Source organism: Phoenix dactylifera, chromosome 10 (assembly GCF_009389715.1).
Source record: "Phoenix dactylifera cultivar Barhee BC4 chromosome 10, palm_55x_up_171113_PBpolish2nd_filt_p, whole genome shotgun sequence".
Taxonomy (NCBI): Eukaryota; Viridiplantae; Streptophyta; class Magnoliopsida; order Arecales; family Arecaceae; genus Phoenix; species Phoenix dactylifera.
Genome location: NC_052401.1, coordinates 10,758,710 through 10,782,025, shown reverse-complemented (window position 1 = coordinate 10,782,025; position 23,316 = coordinate 10,758,710).

Sequence of the window (23,316 nt, the reverse complement as noted above, 5' to 3'; positions counted from 1 at the left end):
GCCAAATCATCAAAAATTTTTTGGGATTTTATCAGCCAAATTACTTGGCTAAATTAGGTGTGATACGTGGGGGAGTCTTTTGGCTATAAAAGACCCCCATGCCTTGGGTTCGAGATATACCACATTTAGAGGTTTCAAAAAATTCTGAAAAAATTCTCTGCGGGACTCCATCCCTTATTATCTTTCTTCCTCATGTCCATCCTCCATCTTCTTGAATAACAATCAAAGGTTGAGTGTTTAGAAGGAGAAAGCTTCAGCTATTGCAGCGTTCCTATGCGAGCTAGCACTCCTGCGGAAGACGATCTACCTAGGGCTTCATGTGTACTTCTCGTAGAGGCCATTCATTGCGTGGATGCGAAGTCAAGAATTAGATCCACAAGTTTCTTCCATCATAAAAGGTATTAATTCTATATTAATATTTTATTTTGGAGTTAGGGTCTAGGTTCGATTCTCCGAGGTTTTACCTTCCTTTGGGGTTCCTCACGGAGTTATCTCCAGAATCCATTCGATGGATATTTGGAGATTAATCAGAATAGAGTATTTACCTTTCAGATCTGATAGTTAATTATGCATAAAAGTTTTAGCATAATTGTTTAACGATTCCGGCATAATTCTATGTGTTCTTAATGTGCTGATTTCTAGATTTGATCTTGTAAGCATGCATGAATTAAATTGTTTGATTCATTTTTTCGCTGCATTTTTGAAACTTAAAAAGAACTACGTGTGGCTTGATCTTCCTTATGAAGAGGTACATAGGCAACCCGATCAGGTTCAGGCATGGTTTTCAAAAAAAAAAAAAAATTCAACATGCTAAACACCGAAGAACCTAGGATTCACTTTCAGATGCAGCAGTAGCCGACAAAGGTTGATGAGGAAGGATGGACTCTGATGGAGCAGAGTAGAGGACAAAGACGGTCTCAACCTTGGAATCGAGCTCAAAACCTTTTTCCCTGAGGTTCCACCCCCAAGCTCGATCCCGCAATCAATGCCGATCTGGTCGGTGGTCTTGAAAGCATCATAGTGGAGCCTCTCTGAACCCTTTTAGCAAGGGGCTTTCTCCCGAGATCCATCCTCTTATGAACAACCTTCTTGAGAAATGCTAGATCAGCCTTCATTGTTGTAAAACCCAAAAAAAAATGTTAGAAGATCTTACAATTATTTAAACAAAGCATAAAGAAATTATTGAATTATGTACCTTAAGGATTGGCCTGGCTCAAGCCGATGTTGATCAAAGGCTACTTAGAAATACATCCTGCAAAGGTGGAATGATGGATCTGAGAAGTGTGTTGAGTGACTGTTGATCAACATCGGAAACCCTAGAGTTTGTCTCAATGACCTTCGAGGCTTTCCCCAAAGGGTTTCGAAGCACTACGACCACTCAGAAGAAATAAAGAAAAATATTTTCTTCCATCCATGGATAGAGGAGGGGCTTTCTCGGATCAACTAACAGCCTTTTCGAGAAGAGAAATACCACTAATTTCTCTTCCGAGAATGCGTTTTCAAAATAAAGCAAGTTTGGAAGAAAATGACAATAGGACGAATATCATGTAGAAGACAAAGGACAAGGAAGCCAATGATGACGTACCAAAAATTGGGAACAAGGTCGGTCGGGACCAAAAAGCAGTATCTCATTAGCTGAATGATAAAAGAATGAAGTGGAAAGCTCAAGTTGGCCTTGAAAGTCTTCTTATACAGAACGAGTCGAAAAGGAGGAGGATTGGTAACCTGATGACTAGCAAGCTTAAGATAAACTTAAGAGGAATAAAGTACTGGACCTGAAGTCTATCCAGATTCTCTTGAATGAGGATGGACTCCTCATTCTCTAGTCAGAAATCCTAGACTCCTTTCAACCCCCACTAGCAAAGATTGGTTCCAGGTAGAAGTTTGCTAGTGTCGCCGAACCTTTTTTCGAGCATTATCCTCCACTATTGCGGCTAAGCATCTAGAAACCAAGGTAAGAATTCATAAATCATCAAATTGATTTTGTTTTCCATCATCGTAGGCTTTTAGATTGTGGTTTTCGATAGTGAAATCGCCAGATTTTGTCGAAAAGCGGATGCTCGATTGGTTCCCTTGTTTTTGGATTGAATTCCGATCTTATTTTCTCTCTTTTTGTTTTTCTGGTCATCTTTGTCAACAGCCCTTATCACCGAAGTTTGTGGTTGGTCTCTTGCACCAACCCATGGCCATCGTTGGAGCCTGACTATCGGCAAGCCATCATATCTCTACTAGAAGCCGAAACTCCTATTTTCCATTTGGTTTCTTTACCGCTAGCCACTATTATCGTTGGCTACACCACCGCCACTTCCTTTCTCTTATTTCTTTTCTGATAGGAGTGGTGACACGAGGAACCAACCCTTCCTCCTCCTCGGTTTTGCAAGAAGAAGAAGAAGAAAAAAAGAAAAGAATATATATATATATATATGGTGAAGAAAATATATATCCTCTCTCTTCACTCTTTTTTTCTCTCTTCTTTTATCCTCATGACCTATGGACCCCTAGTGGAACCCTTTACAACATAAGTTGACCAAAGTCAGGGATCCTAACCCCCGGTCGTTAGGCGGTGTAGTAGTCATCACCATGGTCCTTGCTGAACATTGCTAGATTTTAGCATCCTTGATCTCTATTGGGCCAATTGTATCCTAGTCTGAGTTTGATCAAAAGAAATTACTTTGATCAGATCAATCCGGGGCATCGACACTATTGCTTGGCCTGCCTTGTCCTTCCTTCACCTTCTTTCATCCTTGCCTTGATTTTGACTGTAATATTCTCTAATTATTGAGCTTGATCTTCCGTAAAGGTGCTAGGACTTGGGGTTTTTATTTCAAAATATATCATGGTTAAATTTTGAATGTTAGGTTCTAAAGGAGACTTTCAAAATTAGTTGGATTTCTTTGCTTGGTTTTCGTGCAAGGTAAGTCATGATCCATTTTTTTTAGATATTTTATTTAAATAATTTTATTTTTAAAATTAGATAAATTAGTCATTGATTTATGTGTGATCTAATACAGAATATACATACTTTGATTGGATTATGGTATCTATGTTATTTTGTAAAAAGAGTTTTGATATGTATTAGATTTAGACTCTTAGCCTAAATATGTTCTGGATCTTGCCAATTGAGAATTATGCATTGGCACCCTGACTATTATTAAGCTCATTGTTTCTATTTCTCACCCCACCACATGATCTAAATATGATATTCTAACCTAACCATAGGGTATAACTGCGGTATTCCAACCTACTCTATAGGGTATAAGTGTGGTCAAGTTAAGGTTTGTTAAGTTAAATTTAATTTCTTTTGAATCAAATTTATGATTATGTATATGAATATTTGAAAGGTATTACTTTTACTAGATTTATTTTTTGAAATAGAATTAATTATGATCTTTATACTGATTCGTGGTAATTTATATTTGATTGCTGTATCTTATATTATTATAAGTATTATCTAGTTAAGGTATTCATTACTAACTGGGCTGTCGAACTCATTATCTCTTCTATCTTTCCAAATTCAAATACTTAGTTGGGAACACGAGTACTACTCTGAGAATAAGACTAAAAGCAGGATTTGATAATATCAACATCGTTTAGATTTAGATTTATTATTATCTTTTTATAGATTATTAATTAAGATTTAATTGATGTAAGACTTTTAAGTTTATTTATCAGTTGGATTTGTTAATTAACTAAATTTAAGATTTAATTATTTTAATTATCTCTATTGTGATGCATTTAATATCATGTTGGATGTCTTATATACTTGTAAAGAGAGTTTTCTATGAATATGTGGCAGTTTCTACAATTCGGGCATGTGATTTCGAATCGGAGGCGTGACACGCTTATAAGTTTCAAATTATAATCCTAATAGGACCTTGAGCCACCAAATCAATTACCAATTTTTTTTATCAACTTATCTTTCAATTTACCAGGAGCATTTTTAATTCGTAGTTCTGTAACTTGTAGGTTCCAAGAAGGCAACACCTTAGTAGGAAAAGTCGCTGAAGGTGAGACTAAGGCTGCAAATGGGTCGGGTTAACCCGTGACCCGATCCAACCCGACTCGTTTTAGAGGACCCGTGGGGCTGGGTTAGGTCCTAAAATTGGATCCATTCCATTTTTTGGATCGGCTCTGGATTTACTAAATTCAAATCCGACCCAATCTGACCCGATCCATTTAAAATTTGGATAATTTTGGATTTACAATCCTACGACATGATCCGATCCGAATCTGTAAAATTATTTGAGCCCACGGAGGTGTAAACACAAGTTTTGAAGCCATGAATCGGTTGATCCGAATCGAATTCGAATTTTTTGGGTTGGGTCCAAGTTAGACATGGATCCGACCCGACCTGAATGACCCTCCGGACCCAATCCGACTCGAATGACCCGTTGGGTCTAAAATTATAGTAGTGGACCCAACCTGACCCTGACCCAATCTTCTATTGAGTCGAGTTTGGGTCTAAAATTAGAATCCGAATAAGAAACCAGAGTCGGGGTCACTCACAGTACAGCAAAATTGGTTTGTGCCGTCGCTTTTTTGCTGATGCTTTTTACAAGCATCGGCAATGTTCGCTCTAGCGCCTAAAATGGCTGACGCTTTCAAAAAGCGTCAGCAATATATGACGCTAATTAGCATCATTGTAGTGTGTGACCTAAGATGACACTTATTCGCGTCGTCAAAAACCTAATTCTAAACAAAACCTAGCGGCCGCCCCCCTTCTCCCCCATCCTCGATCGATATCAAGCCCTAGCCGACCCTCCTCCCTCCTCTCCGGCACCGACCCTTGTCCCCTCCTCCTCCCTCCTCTCTGGCGGCGGCTCCATTATTCGACATCCTCCGCACACCAGCTCCCCACCCTCTCCTCCAACCATTTCTCCCGACGAATCTCTGACCGAAGGTATGGAAGAAGAATCTCTTGTCCGTTCTAATTTCATAGTTTTGATCTCGTGATAGCGTTCTAAGCTCTAAATGTTTTGATTAACTTGGTGAAATATAGTTTTGATTATCTTTTATCTCCTCCTTTCGATTTTTGTACTTCTCTAGATCTTATTAGTTGGTGGAATTTTGTGCGTGAACACTATGTTCTGTACTTATCTTCTGGTTGGAGAGGGCACATACAATTTTTTCTTAGAGGTAGCAATGTTTGCTTAAAAAGAATGTACTAAGTGGATCTGATTTAGACTAATTAGAAGATGGCTTTTGGATGCACCGAAAGCCATTTCAAGCATTTCTCTAGATCCAACATTCAAATGCTGGATCCAACACGGACTCCCATCCATGTGGAGACCTAGTCCTATATATGGTAAAGGCATGGAATCGAAGTGTTTGAGAAGAACTTTTCTCATAACTTCTTTGTCTCTCTTGCTTAAAGCTAATAAAAATGGACATTTGAACTCCTTGCATGTCTGTGTGATCTGATTGACTGAACTAGTGGATCTAGGGCTTCTTCACATGTTTGTCTGTGCCCTAAATCTACCTCCCTTGAAGTATTTGAGAAGAATTTATTTCATAACTTTTTGTTTCTCTCTTGCTTAAAGCTAATAAAAATGGACATTTGAACTCCTTGCATGTCTGTGTGATCTAGTTGACTGAACTAGTGGATCCATGGCCTCTTCACATGTTTGTCTGTGCCCTAAATCTACCTCCCTCGAAGTGTTTGAGAAGAATTTTGGAAAGTGAAGGGTACTTTTCATAATTTAGTACTCTTGAATGTTGTCAAAGGTTGCTATAAAGGGGCCTAGGAAGTCTTGGCTACATGCTTGCGCAGCTCCAATCCATAAGAGCCTACTAGCTTTAGGGCCCCAGGCAGCAAAACCAACTAGTCGTATATCAATTAGAGTTTAATTTTGAAAAGCCACCCTATAGATCCATGAGATTGTATTAGTGATTCATACCCTAATTTTGTTTATTATTTTTTTTATATTAGTTGCAGTTCAATCAGTATTTTAATAGAATGGATAAAAGTTGGATAAATAAGTCGAGATCCAGTGCCGAATATTTGAATGAAGTTCAGAATTTCGTTAAGTTTGTTTCTAAGAAATCTAAAATCAATGGAAATATTTTTTGTCCATGTCAAAAATGTATAAATTATTTTGCTATGGCTCCAAAAAGTATTGAAGAACATTTGGTATGGAATGATTTTCTGAAGGATTATACAAAATGGATATTTCATAGAGAGTCTAAATTGTCGTCTTCATTTAACCAATCCTTAATTATGGAACACACTGCTAGTATTGGATCTAGTAACACGGACAGAAATCCTGTTGTAGAAGATGATATGAGGGGCTTACTCAGAGATGCTCTTGAATATAATATTAGAAATTTAATAGATTTCAGTGGAGAGCAAGAAGGAGCTCCAATAGGTGATGAGCATACCGTTACCGAATCTATACATGTTGAGGAACCTATAGACTCTGAAGATAATACAACTCGATATCATAACTTGCTGAAAGATTGTGATAAAGAACTATATTTGGGTTGTAAAAATTTTACGAAGATTTTTTTTTATGGTGCATTTATTTCATTTGAAATATTTGAATGGATGGTCTGGCAAGTCTTTTACTATGCTTCTTCAATTATTAAAAGATGCATTTTCAGAAGGTGTTATTTTGTCGTCATCTTCTTATGAAGCCAAAAAACTAGTAAAAGACTTAAATCTTAGATATGAAAAGATACACAGTTGTCCAAATGATTGTATTTTATACCATGGTAAAAATAATAACGAAGATTCGTACCGAACATGTAGATCTTCATAATGAAAAAAACAAAATAAAGACAAGCATGATTTGTCGAATGAAGTGGATGCTGCACAGTCTAAAAAAATTTCGGCTAAAATTTTGAGGTATTTTTCTCTCATACCTGGATTGAAAAGTATGTATGCATCATCAAAGACGGCTTCCTTAATGAGATAGCATTATGAAGGCCGTATAAGGGATGGAATGTTAAGACATCCAACGGACAGTTTAGCATGGAAAGCATTTGATGATAGGTATCACGAATTTGCTTTTGATGTTCGCAGTGTTAGGCTGGGTTTGGCTACTGATGGATTTAATCCATCTTGAACGATGAGTTCTACATATAGCACTTGATCAGTTGTTTTGGTTTCATATAATTTGCCACCATGGATGTGTATAAAACAGTCTTCACTCATTCTGTCAATGGTTATTTCCGGTTATAAGAGCCCAGGTAATGATATAGATATTTTTCTGCTGCCTCTAATAGATGAATTGAAAAAGTTATGGCAGGGTATTGATGCATTTGATGCTTTCACTGGCCGAACATTCAAATTGCATGCAGCTCTTATCTGGACAATCAATGATTTTTCTGCATATGCTAATTTATCCGGTTGGAGCACTAAGGGGCGTATTGCATGCCCTTCTTGTGGAGATTCAACTCATTCATATTGGTGTAAACATAGAGGAAAGTTATGTTATATCGGTCATCGTCGATGGTTAGAAGCAAACCATCTATTTCGATATCAGAATAATCAGTTTGATAGTACCATAGAGTTGCGATATGCCCCTATTCCATCAATTAGAACTGAAGTTCTTAAACAAACTCATGGCACTAACTATATACCTTGTAAGGTATCCAACAGTTCAAAGAAGCAGGGAAGGGGGGATGTTGGCAGCTCAATGACCCAGGTTTTTGAGGACGCTAACAACTTCGAGAATGATGACAACATTTATGGACAGGACAATGATGATGGCACAAACTCGGTATTTACATAGAAGCAGTTATGGAAAAAAAGGAGCATTATTTTTTATTTACCTTATTGGGAGTATAATCTTCTTCAACATAATCTTGATGTCATGCATATAGAAAAGAATGTTTGTGATAACTTGATTGAAACAATGTTAAATCTTGAAGGAAAGACCAAAGACAACTTGAAAACGTGTCTTGATTTGAATGACATGGCCATAAGACAAGAGCTTCATCCGAAAGAACAACCCAATGATAAATATTTTATACCTCCAGCATGTTACACAATGTCTACTCAAGAGAAAGATCTTTTTCTAACGGTTTTGAAAAATATGAAGGTTTCAGATGGGTATGCATCGAATATTTCAAGATGCGTTAATCTTAAAGAGCGAAAACTTTCAAATCTTAAAAGACACGATGGCCACATTTTGATGCAAGATATCTTTCCATTGGCTTTAAGATCGTCAGCGCAGAAACAAGTTCTTGCAATTGTATCTCAGTTATCATTCTTGTTAAGTCAATATATTCCAAAGTTCTTGATTCTAAGGAGCTTGATCAATTAGAGTCTAATGTTGCACTTACACTATGCCATATGGAGAAGATCTTTCCTCCTGGATTTTTTACTATTATGGTTCATCTACTTATTCACTTGGTTGGAGAAGCTAAACTTGGTGGACCAGTTCACTACCATTGGATGTATCCTATTGAGAGGTGATTTTTCTAAACATGAATGTCCATATTTATTATTAATATGGATATGTATCCTATTATCTTTCTCAATGTTGATATTGAGCATTAAAATTTATTGTTGAAGGTATCTTGTGCACTTAAAGAAATATGTACGTAATCGAACCTATACCGAGGGATCGATTGCTGAGGGATATATTGCCGATGAGTGTTTGACATTTTGCTCGAGATATCTTGAAGGTGTTGAAACTACTTTTAATCGACCACAAAAGAATTACGATATTGTACAGAATGCAGAGGAGTACAAGTTCTCATCTGGTGGAAGATTTTTGAGGAAAGTTGAAAGTACTATAGTTTGTCACAAATTATTGGCACAGACACATCGCTATGTCTTACTTCATGGTGACTTAATATTCGATTATCGCAGGTCAGTATGGCTATAAGAAATCACACTTTACTGTCATATCAGATATAATATTCAAAACAAATAAATTTTTGCTCGTGCAGAGAATTTTTAGTGGCTCAGCGAAGCGTCAACAATAACATTCATCCTATCCTAAGGATTTTATTAAAATAGGTTAGACATTGAATATATTAGGTCTTTTATTATATTCTATGATCGAAACTTTGAAAATTAATCATTACTTCTATAAATTTTTTTAGGTACCCACCATGATGGAGAGACATTGTTCCAATGAATTAATAGTCCTTGCTTGAGGTCTGAACAATATTGTCAACAGATATGATGGGTTCGTTATAAATAGTTTTAAATTTCATACTAAAAAATGTGAGAAATTTAGAAAAACCCAAAATAGTGAGGTTATGGTTGAGGCGAATGGAAAAAATTATTATGGTGCCCTAACGGATGTTTATGAGTTGGATTATTACGGAAACTTTAAGATAGTATTATTTCGATGTAATTGGATGGATATAAACTCATCTAGAGGTTTGAGGCAAGATATAAATGGCTTCACACTAGTAAATTTTTCAAGATTGATACATACTAGTATGCTATTGAAAGATGACCCATTTATTTTTTCATCTCAAGCTCAATAAGTGTTCTTTGTGCAAGACTCGAAAGATCAAGATTGGTCTGTTGTTATTAAGACTAAACCTAGGAACTTGTATGATATGAAAAAAGGATTAGAAGAGGAGGATGATGAGACTTATACTCAGTGTATGCCTTTAATGTTGCACCAATTGATGAACTGAATTCTATTAGTTTGGTTAAGATAGATGTTGAATGAGACAATATAGTTTCTTAATTGTAAGAAAAACATTACTTTTATACATTAAATTATTTTGCAATTCTTAAATTATTTCTATACTTCTAATATTTAACTAATATTGATTCTTTTTTGTGCATACTAGATTACAACATGCCACGAGAAAAATGTTTCAGAGATATTGAGTTTCAGCACATATCCGTGGGATCTACTTCTGATCGTTTCCAGCTACCCGACGAGCCCCATACTCAGCCCGAGTCCCAGTCTGAGCATGCACCACCTGCAGATTGTCCAGACACGGATGACGTGGACATCCAGGATAATTTGATTTACAGTTTATATATCAATTTCTCTTACAATCTAATTATTTTAAATCATTTGCCTTTAATGGACTTCTATTTTACAGATGGACTGGGGAGAGTGAGGAGAACACAAGGGCCCACTCGAGCACGGGATGTGTGGACCCTATGTGAGGATAAGAAGATCGTCGCCCATTGCAATGAACTAGGGCAGCCCATCAAGCAGGCTGCAAGCATTTTATCCATTTTTTAGGATTGGTTGAGCGAAAGGACAGTTGTGTTCGCTCAACTATACGAAATGGTATGAAATGCTTTCTTCGTATAAGGTTGAGCTTCTTAGAGTTATTGAGGTAAAAAATAGAATTTGCTTACTATCTTCAATTATTTTTTGATTTAACATTGATATAACATTTTTGACTTTGGTGTAGAAAAAGTTTGTCCTTCCTGCAAATAACCATGATTGGGTGCTGAAGTCCGTCAACCGTAAATAGAAAGAATATAAGGCGAAACTAAAGGCGGTGTTGTCTGATTCCTGTTTACCTAAAAATAAGTTAAATAGATCATTGTTAGAACCCACAAATAAAGTTTTAAATTAATTATACTCTTACCTTTTTTACTCGAACAATAGTGGTCGAAAGAGGTCGATCCAAAGGGAGGCGGTTGGAGTTGCATAAAAATCAAAACGTTCACTCGGATTCAAAATCGATTATTGAATAACCAAAGAAAAACATTATGTCGGGGATGTTGACTGATTCTCTGGTCTACCAGAAAATATTTTCTATTTGAGATTAACTAAAAGACAGGTATAAATTCGAAAAGTATTTATATATTTAATAAAATATTTAACTATTCAAAGAAAAACTTAGGCATGGATGAAAACAATGCTTAAGAAAATTGAAACTTAGAACATAGATAGCATAAAAATAAGTTTATGGATTGCATAAAAAGCAGAAATTAAACTGAACCTAGAACAAGGATTGCATGAAAGAGAATTGATGGATTTCATAAAAAGAAAACTGATTACAAATAAAAATGAAGATTAGAGGCCTAATACTCCTTCTCTTTTGCAAATAAAATAAAGAAAAGAAAACAGGAAGAAAAAAAAAACAATTTTATTGTCTCTCTCCCTTTCTCTCCCACGGTGGAACTCTCCATTTTTTTACTTTTGTTTCCTTCAAGAACAGAGCATGCTCTGTTCTTCTTGGATGTGAGCTCCCCTTAGTATCAGCCCTCCTCCCCTTTGGCCAACCGAGGACCTCCTCCTTTTATAGATCCCCACCAAAGATTAGCCAGCGATGGATCATGATGACTGGGGCGTGAATGATGGCGAATCCGGGAGAGGCTGATCTGCATCGCGGAGGAGACGGACGCTCGTGTAGGAGGTGATTCACGGATGGTTGAATCATGGGTGATTGCAGACGAGATCACTGAAGGAGATCATCCGAAGGAGCTGGGATCACGGGGAATATTGGCTGCAGCTGGAACGGCTCGTTGAATGCAGACGGAAGAAGAGGCGGAAGCGGGGTCATCCGGGATTTGGGAATCTCGAATCCGGAGGAGACGCGGACGGTTGAAATCACCGGAAGCTTTGTGGACGCCGGAATGGAAGCGGGAGGCTGGGAGGATGACGTGGATCTGCCGCGGAGGATGGCTTGGAGGTGTCGTGGACGGCGGGATGGCTCCTTGATGGTGAGAAACGGAAAAGGATGGCTGCAATGGGGGGCTGATTTGGAGGCTTGGATGTGGCTGGAATGGAGAGGCTGATTTGGAAGCTTGGATGCAGTGAGATGCTGGGGTCACGCATGGGATGCTAGGATTCCGAGATCACTGGAAATGGAAGAAGTTGATCCGTGGAAGATGGACGGCCGTGATGCACTGCGGGAGGAAGAAGAAGAACAGTGAACTCAAAGGAAATTCCCGTAACACTGTTCATATGAACAGTGTTTTTACGTAACACTATTCATATGAACAGTGTTTTTACGTAATACTATTCATATGAACAGTGTTTTCATGGAACACTATTCATATGAACAGTTTTATCTCGAAACTATTCATATGAGCAGTGTCATCTCGGAACATTGTTCATATGAACAATGATTTCAGCATGAATAGTAACTTCAGGAATGAATAGTATTTCAGCTATTCTTCATGGGATTGGAGGTTAAAAAGTTCTTTTTCTTTGTGATGAAGTGAGGGTGGAAATCTCTATTCCGAAAGAGTACAGGTGCTAATCCGGAAAGGAGGGAACGCGAGGATCACTGGAAGATCGCGCGCGGGCTCGGATGTTTTGGTGCAAATGTGTTCGATCAGATCATGGCAGGATTGGGCCGCGCGGTTTGGGGCCAATCCAATTTTCACTTACCAAATGGCTTTCACTTACTTCCAACATGATCACTCCAATTTTCAAGACTTTCAAGAGTTAAATGGTAATGAACACCCCAGATTTATTTATATATATATATATATATATATATATATATATATATATATATCAGACTGAATGCTAAGAAGAATGACTTGTGCAATATCTAGTCTTATTAAGCTTTCTAGCTAACCCATGTAGCGAGTGTTAGGCCAATGACTCCCGATCCAGATGGCTCAGGGCACTAGGTGTAAAGATACCCTAACAGGCTTAATAACTCAAGTCAACTAGGCTCCAAGGCCAAATTAGTCATTCGGAGTTTAATCTCAGCCATCTTCACCTTTTTACACGTATACTCGCTGCTTGCCAGGCAAGAGGCCCGGTTATTTAGTGAGAAGACTTAAAGCCATTTTTTTTAGGGTGTTCATCGCACATCTAACTTTAAATTATCCAGAAGATTAAAAGTATTCATATTAGTTGCAAGTTTACATACCCCACTATTCATGTGCTTACGTGTAGATGCTAAATCATCTTCTATCAGGTTAACAGGAGACAGGTGGGACGAAAACTCAAGCTAGAACTGCTATTATATTTCTTAACTCAAAGCTATTGTCAAAGCAATTCCTAATTTATACAGCTAAAAAGATTAGAATTTGAGTTAGAAATTTGAAATCCTCCCTTTTTTTTAATCTTTTTAGGTAGAAAAATCAAAAATATCCTCACCCCCATACCTAAATTCAGCATTGTCCTCAATGTTGAGAAAATTAAAATAGTAATAGGATAGAGGAGACATTACCTGATTTTGGACCTTAATATGGCAGGATAACTTGAAGATTGGAAAAAATACCCCCAAACCTGTATATATTTTATTCTTTTTTTATAATATTTACATGTTGGGTTGCCTCCCAAGAGCGCTAAGTTTTATGTTTTCAGCCAGACAAAATGTAGATTCATTTTTTTTTCAACCATTATCTAAGAATGGTTTTGGAAGAGTCCAAGGAAGAACAGTCGGCCGATGACGATCTATACTCATAAGGAGAACAGAATTAGGGAGCACATGCTCGACCCCTTCCTCGGAATGGGCAAGGTAAGCCTCTAAAGTGTTCTTACTATAAGTTTGTAAGAAAGTCTCCTGAACCAGACTTCCAATCATGTCAACTTCATTGATTTCTTCATCGTCTGGTGGTTGTTTCCTTATATTGAAGACATTAAGCTCGACTTTTATGTTGCCAAAAGATAACTTCAGCATGCCATTTCGACAATTTATCACAGCATTTGCTGTGGCTAAGAAAGGTCTACCTAAAATTATAGATGTGTGACTGTCTGGATGTATTACAGGTTCAGTCTCAAGGATAACGAAGTCTATAGGATAGTAAAACTCGTTTACCTTCACTATTACATCCTCTACAATTCCCTTGGGGTACTTCACCATCCTATCTGCTAAAGAAAGGATAATATTTGTGGACTTTAATTTCTCCAAACCTAACTTTTGGTACACATAGTAGGGAAGTAGGTTCACACTGGCTCCTAAATCTAATAGGGCTCTCTGGATGATCGTCTCTCCTATTTTTATTTCAATGATGGGGCAACCAGGGTCTTTGAATTTTGGGGCAATCTGTTGTTGAATGAGATATGAGGCTTGTGCAGCCATAACAGCTTGCCTAGGAATACTGGTTTTTCTTTTAACCGTGGTGAGGTCTTTCAAGAATTTTGTATAAGAGAAAATTTATCGTATGACATCGAGAAAAGGTATATTTATATGAACAGTTTTAAAGACTTCCATTATTTCATCAAAGTTAGATTGTTTCTTGGAGTCCTGAAGTCTACTGGGAAAGAGAACCTTAGGTCTGTATGTTTCTATGGGTTCTTCCTTTTTGTCCTGTTCTTGACCCCCTCTTTTGAATAGGGTTCTTATTGGATTCATTCTTATTTTCTTTTATGTATTTAGGAAGTTGGACTTTATTGTCCACTTGCTTGCCAGACCTTAAAGTGGTAATTGCCTGAACTTCATAGGTCGAATTTCCATTAGAATCGATTTGATACTGACCTCTCTGACCTTGATTTTGTTGTCTACTAGGGTTAGGCACTGGTTGACTAGGTAGTTCACCTTTCTTCCTATCTCCTAGGGAGTTTGCTATTTGGCTTAGACTAACCTCAAGTTTTGCAATTGCTTGCGTTAGAGTTGGGCAACGGGCCGTGCCGGGCCGGCCCGGCCCCCGGCCCCTCTATTGGTGGGCCGGGCCGGGCACGGCACGGCACGGGCCGTGCCAGGCACGGCCCGTAACGGGCGCAAACGGGCCGTGCCAGGCACGGCGGGCAACGTCTCCAGACGGGCCGTGCCTGGCACGGCCCGTAACGGCTCCAGACGGGCCGTGCCTGGCACGGCCCGTCTGGAGAGGGGGAGGGAAAATAGCCGTTTCCAACGGCTATTTTCGGGAAAAAGTCGATTTTACCCCTCCCAACAGTCCAATAACGGCTGAATGGAGGGGTATTTTGGGAAAAAAAATTTTGGGCTTCTATAAATAGCCCATTCCTTCCTCATTCTCACCACACCAAACCTCTCATTCTCTCCTTCTCTACTGCTATTATTTCTCTCCTCTAAAGTGCTCTTCTAGCAATTTAATTTTTAGTTTGTTCAAGTGCTACACAAGAGGAGGTTCCTGTTGAGAAGAGAAGGTCGCTTCTGTTAAGAGCACAAGAGGAAGCTCGGAATCTCGGCTCTGCCTCTGCCCTCCGACCCTCTACTCAATTCCTCCTTGCGGTTAGTTTTTATTTTTTGAATTAATCATAGATATTTCATCTTTTGAGGAAAGTCAGTTTGGCATTCCTGTTTCTGAGGGAGAAGAAACTAATCCCCAACCCCCTGTTCCTAGTTCCTCTAGAACTGGTGAACCGAGTGAAGGTCAAACCTCTTCTCGTAAGAGGACTAGTACTGTATGGAATGAATTTGATAGAGTTATGGTTGAGGGAGTCTGGAAAGCTAAATGTAAAAAATGTGCCAAACTTTATAGTTGTAGTAGTAGTGGGGGAACAGGGCATTTAAAAAGACATCAAGAGAGTCATAGGATGCATGATTCTCATGCTCAAACTCAAAGTAGCCTTAATATACAAGGGGGATTACTTGTAGGTAATTTTGCATATAATCATGAAAATCAAAGAAAAGCACTTGTAAAATGGATAGTTAAGGATGAATTACCTTTTAGTTTATGTGAATCTTTTAATTTTGAAGAATATATTCAATTAAACCTACAACCTGCTTACAAAAGAACTAGTAGGCATACATTTAGAAGAGTAGCTATGACCAATTTTTTAGCAATGAAACAAAATTTAATTGAAACACTTTCTACTTTAAATGTAAAAATTTCATTAACTTCTGATATTTGGTCAGCATCTGTAGGTAGTAATTGTTTTATTGCCATTACTGCTCATTATATTGATAATGATTGGCAATTAAATAAACGTATTCTTGCTTTTCGTGCTTTTGATTTTCCACATTCTGGGCAACAAATTTCAAATATAATTTATCAAACTGCATGTTCATATAATATTAATGATAAAATTATGTCTATTACTTTTGATAATGCATCTAATAATAATTCTGCTGTTGTATTATTAAAAGACTCATTGCATCCCATATTAGATGGAAATTTACTGCATATTAGATGTGCATGTCATATCTTAAATCTTTCTGTTCAAGCTGGCATGGGCATGATTCAAGATGTGATTTCAAAAATTAGAAATGCAGTTTCTTTTATTCATGCTTCTAGATCAAGACTTCAAGAATTTAAGGAATTATGCATAAATCATGGTAAACGTTTTAAAAAATTTAAACTTGATGTAATTACTCGTTGGAACTCCACATATAGCATGATACATGATGCATACCCATATAAAAATTTATTAAGTACATATATTAATGATCGTGGATTAGGATTTACATTGACTGAAACTGATTGGAATAAAGGAAAAATTTTGGAAGATTTTTTGCTTAGTTTTTATAATGCTACCAATGTTCTTTCTGGTATTTATTACCCTACTTCATGTTCATTTTTACAACAAGCATATATAATTAGTCAAAAATTTGCAGAACATAGATATGATGATATTTTAATGCCTATTATTCACCTAATGGAATCTAAATGGAATGAGTATTGGGACAGGATATGTCCTATGCATAACTTAGCTGCTGTATTTGATCCTAGAGTTAAATTAAATGGCGTGCTAATTTTACTTGATGCATACGCTGAAAATATGAATCAAGATGCTGAATCTGCTAAAGATGAGGTAAGACAACTTCTTTATGATATTTATGCTATATATGATGAAAAAATTCGTGGATCTAGAACACAAATACAAACCTCTATTCCTCCTTCTAGTAGTTCTCGTTCGTCATCTATTTTTTCATTCATTGCACAGAGAAGACACACACATGCTTCAAGTTCCTCTTCATCTTCTTCATCTTTAAGTAGTGAACTAGAATTTTATTTACGAAATGATCTTCAGTCTGCATATGATGAAAATCAAATAGAGAATCTAGATGTATTATCTTGGTGGAAGAGTGTTAGAAATCAATATCCTGTTATGTCTGCAATTGCACGCGATATTTTAGCTGTGCCGATGTCCACGGTAGCATTGGAATCCGCTTTTAGTGCAGGTCGGCGTGTTCTTGACGAAAAGAGAAGTAGGATGACGGGCGAAACGGTGGAGATGCTTCTCTGCTTCAAGGATTGGCTGGATGCTGAGGCAAGACTTCAAGATAAAGGTGGACATAATACAACATCCTCTGATGATGATGATACAAACACTACTGAAGACTGAAGACTGAAGAGTGAATACTGATTCACTGAATCACTGATGATTAGTAAGATTTCTTAATTTTTTATAATTGTACATTTTTATTGTATTCTGGAGGTCAGACCAAGGTCCAAACCTCCCTTCATGTACCATTTTGATTTAAATTAATAAACTGGTAGGGGTCTATGCCAAACCCCCCACCATTAAGGTGGCTTTATATTCATAAATCAAGATTTCTTAGTGTTCAATATTTATTAATTTATTAAAAAAATTTTATCGGGCCGAGCCGGGCCCAGGCCCGGACCGTGCCAAGCTCGCGTGCCAGCCCGGCCCAGGCCCTTATGGGCCGTGCCGTGCTGGCCCGCGGGCCGTGTCGTGCTTGGCCCGCGGGCCTAGACCGGGCCGTGCCAGCCCAGGCCCGAAGCGGGCCTGCCTGGCACGGCCCGCTGGCCAGGAACCTCTAGCCCAGCACGGCCCTATCAAAGGGGTCGTGCCAGGCACGGCCCGGCACTGTAGCTGGCGGGCCGTGCCAGGCACGGCCCGCTTCGTGCCGTGCCGTGCCGGGCCGTGGGCGGCCCGGCCCAGTGCCCATCTCTAGCTTGCGTATGGAATTAGTTAGTCTGGGCTTGGGCTATATTATTCTGTTGTTGTTGCTCGATAAAATCTTGTTGTTGTTTCATCATATTAGCCATCATGGTTTCTAATGGTGAAGGTTGCTGTGGGATAGGGGCATTATAAGGAGGTACAGATGGAACCAAATATTGGTTCATTTGTGATGGACCTATCCTGGAAAAGTTGTTCTGAAAACCTGGTGGACCACCTTGATGCTGAATAGGTTCGTTCTACTTGTATGAGAAATTTAGGTGGAACCTATTATCAGGATGGTAAACTGGGCTGAACGAGTTGGAAGTGGGCTTCTTAAAAGCACTATATGAATTTAGAGCATTTGCTTGCTCGGCCTTTATGATGGGCAGATTAGGGCAGCACTCCACTAGATGCTTCGGACTATTACATAAGACACACAAACTATATGACTCGTGATCTACTTTCATGATGGGATTTGACTCTTTATATGAACTTGAACTAGTGGACACAGTGAAAGCATCAAACTTTTTACTTAAATTGTTTACTCTAGTCACCAGATTGGATATAACATTTTTGAGATTTGGGTCTGCTTTTATTTCATAATTACCTGATTTTCTAGATCCGAACTCATCTCTATTTACTTCTTTTCCATAGCTACTCCAATTTTGGGTGTTCTCGGCTAAGTCAACAAGAAATTCATAGGCTTGATCCGGGGTTTGGTTCATGAACCTACCCTTATGCATGGATTCAATCATGTTCCTATGTGTTGGAGGTAATCCTTTATAAAAGAAATGTACTATATCGGCCTTGTCAAGCCCATGGTGCGAGCACTTGACCAGAAGATCATGGAATCTTTTCCAAAGTTGGGAAAATTCCTCCTCAGATTTTTCTCTAAAAGTTCTGATGGCATCCTTAATTTTTTCAGTCTTTACCATGGGATAGAACTTAGCCATGAACTTTCTAGATAGTTGTTCCCATGATGTGATGGAATTTGAAGCAAGAGAATACAGCCATGCAGCAGCACGATCCTCTAATGTCATGGGAAACAACCTTAATTTAATACCCTCTTCATCTAAGTTTTGATTTCTAAATGTTTGACAGATTGTCAAAAATTTGTTTAGATGAATATACGGTTGTTCACTCTCGAACCCATGAAATTTGGGTAACATGTTTATTGTTGCAGCCCGAATCTCGAATTGGGCTGCATTATTAATTGGTAATACTATGCAAGTAGGGGGACTAGCGGATGCGGGTGCGAACAACTCATTCAAAGTTCTAATATGTTCACCCATTATAGAGATTGACGGTTGGCTTACAATTCGCTGATTGTGATGAAAAGTTCTGTCAATCTCATGATCAAATGGTGTTAACTTATCCCTTAATGACCTTCTACCATGCATACATTATCAACAATTCATTAGATTTGACTCCTAAAATGAACGAAATCCTAAGAGAAAAGAAGGGCTAGACACAGATGACCACAACCAACACCAAACAACAATTTGACTCTATTAGTCTTAGAATTAAAGAAGGTTTAGTGGCTTTTAATCTGGTTGCACAGAGATTTATTAGGTTAAAAAATTTCTGAAATTCTCTCTAAATTAGATAGCTCATAATCTTCCTTTCAGATTGAGCTTGAGCTTACTAGTTAAGCGATCCAGTAACCAGTGACCAGAAAAGTCCCGGGGTGTGTGGTGGTGCCAGAAGGGATACACCGATACCACAATACCTGTAACAGTTCTCACTGTTGTAAAACTTTCCTAGACATCACCAATTACTAAATTCTCACTAGAATGGCTTTCAGCCGCTTCTTTCCAAGAGCCTAATTGAGCTCGAAAACTCTAAGGCCAACATCTAATTGATTTTAATTTAATTTGGCTTAGGATATGTATGCAAGGTGGTGATTTTTGGGCTAAGGACAGGTAATGACTTTCCAGCCTTATTTTTTTAGTGGGTTTTGCCCTTAAATTATTTTATACAAATGCTTAATACTAAATGCAGCAAATAATCAATATTTTTTTTAAAGTTTATGCAATGTCATTAGGTTGTACTAATTAAATGAGCAAGCAAATTTTTTTTTCTTTTTTTGTATTTTTATATTTATTTTTTTTATTTTTTTTTAATTTTATATTTTTTTTATTTAAATTTTTATATAGGAATAACTTGAATGTAAACTAAAAACTAATCCTTATGCGTCAGTCAATCTCCGAATGCCTGTTGAATAAGCTCTGGAGATTACTCCGTGAGGAGCCCCAATAGAGATATGATAACCTCGGGGAATTGCACCCTATCAATTACTAGCACTTTTTTTGATTAAATTTCAAATTTTGAATTTCAGAATTCAAATTTTGAATTTAAATTTTTAAATTTTAGAATTTTGGAAAAAAAATTTGAAATATTTTTTTTGAAATTTTAAATTCCAATTTTTAAATTTTAGAATTTAATAACTACGAAATTATTAACTAAAAATAATCAAAACAAGAAAAATTAATAAAAAAAATTTACTACCGGAGTGTGTTCACTCCGGGCATCCAAAATTTGATTTGATCCTCGTGATCGTTCTTGCTTCTCGATTTGCCTCCCCGGCAACGCGCCAAAATTTTGTTGTCCGATTCCTGTTTACCTAAAAATAAGCTAAACAGATCATTGTTAGAACCGATAAACAAAGTTTTAAATTTATTATACTCTTACCTTTTCTACTCGAAGAATAGTGGTCGTAAGAGATCGATCCACAGGGAGGCAGTTGGAGTTGCATAAAAATCAAAATATTCACTCAGATTCAAAATCGATTTTTGAATAACCAAAGAAAAATGTTGCGTCGGGGATGTTGACTGATTCTCTGGTCTACTAGCAATTTCAGATTAACTAAAAGACTGGTATAGATTCGAAAAGCATTTATATATTTAATGAAATATTTAACTATTCAAAAGAAAACTTAGGCATGGATGAAAACAATGCTTAAGAAAACTGAAACTTAGAACATAGATTGCATAAAAATAAATTTATGGATTGCATAAAAAGCAGAAATTAAACTGAATCTAGAACAAGGATTGCATGAAAGAGACTTGATGGATTTCATAAAAAGAAAACTGATTACAAATAAAAATGAAGATTAGAGGCCTAATACTCCTTCTCTTTTGCAAATAAAATAAAGAAAAGAAAACAGGAAGAAAAAAAAAACAATTTCATTGTCTCTCTCCCTTTCTCTTCCACAGTGGAACTCTCCATTTTTTTACTTTTGTTTCCTTCAAGAACAGAGCATGCTCTGTTCTTCTTGGATGTGAGCTCCCCTTGGTATCAGCCGTCCTCCCCTTTGGCCAGCCGAGAACCTCCTCCTTTTATAGATCCCCACCAAAGATTAGCCAGCGATGGATCATGATGACTGGGGCGTGAATGATGGCGAATCCGGGAGAGACTGATCTGCATCGCGGAGGAGACGGATGCTCGTGTAGGGGGTGATTCACAGATGGCTGAATCATGGGTGCTTGCAGACAAGATCGCTGAAGGAGATGATCCGAAGGAGCTGGGATCATGGGGAATATTGGCTGCAGCTGGAACGGCTCGTTGAATGCAGACGGAAGAAGAGGCGGAAGCGGGGTCATCCGGGATTTGGAAATCTTGAATCCGGAGGAGACACGGACGGCCGAAATCACCGGAAGCTTTGTGGACGCCGGAATGGAAGTGGGAGGCTGGGAGGATGACGTGGATCTGCCGCAGAGGATGGCTTGGAGGTGTCGTGGACGGCGGGATGGCTCCTTGATGGCGAGAAACGGAAAAGGATGGCTGCAATGGGGGCTGATTTGGAGGCTTGGATGTGGTTGGAATGGAGAGGCTGATTTAGAAGCTTGGATGCAGTGAGATGCTGGGGTCACGCGTGGGATGCTGGGATTCCGGGATCGCTGGAAATGAAAGAAGCTGATCCGTGGAAGATGGACGGCCGTGATGCACTACGGGAGGAAGAAGAAGAAGATTTTCAAAATAGTTATAGTTGATTGCACGAGCTAGCTAGCCGTCTGGAACGTTATAGCTAAAGAGCGGATTTCAAAGTCCCTTGACTTCCGCTAATGCACCTTTCTTTTATCAAATTTCAGGGACATGGTCTAATCATGAGGGTAGTATTTTATCATGGTTTGATCCCACTCGGCGTTCCTTTGCCATTTGCTTCTAATAGTTCGACCTATCCAGAAAAATTGTCGGCCCACGAATGCAGCAAGTATGGTGCATCGCCTCTTTCTCGTTCTCGCTCGGAAGCCAAAACAAACTCCGAGAACGCCGCGGGTTTGAATCAAGCGAAACAGTGAACTCAAACGAAATTCCCATAACACTGTTCATATGAACAGTGTTTTCACGGAACACTATTCATATGAACAGTATCATCTCGGAATACTGTTCATATGAACAGTGATTTCAGCATGAATAATAACTTCAAGAATGAATAGTATTTTCGGCTATTCTTCATGGGATTGGAGGTTAAAAAGTTCTTTTTCTTTGTGATGAAGTGAGAGTGGGAATCTCTATTCCGGAAGAGTGCGGGTGCTAATCCGGAAAGGAGGGAACGCGAGGATCACTGGGAGATCGCACGCGGGCTCGAATGTTTGGGTGCAAATGTGCTCAATCAGATCATGGCAGGATTGGGCCCGCGCGGTTTGGGGCCATGATGCATCCCTCTAAACCCTACCAAATGCGCATTTAAACTTTAAATACTAACCTGTGCCAAACAAAAATATAATATTAACTTAGTGATTTTATCGTTATATGTTAGCAGTAATACTAATTTAAGCAGCGTGTAGATCGCACTTTTGTGCTCTCATCAGACGGATGGGAAGCACGAGGGCATGATTGAAGAGGAGGTGGCCCGTGTTTGTGCTCCAGATATAATCTCTCATCAGTGGAAGGAGCTTGTCCACTACTAGTTTTCCGAAAGAGCTTAGGTTGTGTATATTTTTTCAATACCTTAGATCGTATTTACTATTATTATAGATTAAAAATTTATACATTGTATAAATTACATTGTTTATTATTTTTTTGGGAAGACATATTCCAACATTGGTAGAGCTGCTCGAGCATCGCAGACTGTTCCTCACACTTCAAGCTCCATGAGTTATGCGAGGCGTAGAGCTGACTTCGTAAGTTTTTTGAAAACTCTTTAAATTTATCTTAAATTATTCTATCATATAGCATCTATACTTTTGAAATATTCTTTTTGTTGTAGATGGATGATAATGGGAGGGAGCCTGGTAGGGTGGAGTTTTACAAGATGACTCACATCCACCGAGATGGCAGTTTTATTCGGAAGGAGTCGACAGATATAGTTGTATGTATTCATCTTTGACTTGTGCAATATTTTTTTTTCTATTATTGGCATACATTAATTTGACTTTTTCTTTTGAGAGATATAGGACAGGGCAATAAATCTTATTTCAGGGCGCGTCGGGAAGTCATCATCATCCGACGCGACCAATCATATTGAAGCTCTAGTGCTTACTGAATTGATGGGCCTATAGCGTTATGATTGAGTAAGGAGTTACGGTGTTGGAGTTACCTTCACTCAGTTGTCTTCAGTGGGCATGTATACAAGAAATGTCAGAGAAGGTAGTAACACTGCAGAAGTTCATCATCTTCAAGCAACTATTGAAGAGCTGAAGCAGAACCAAGAAAA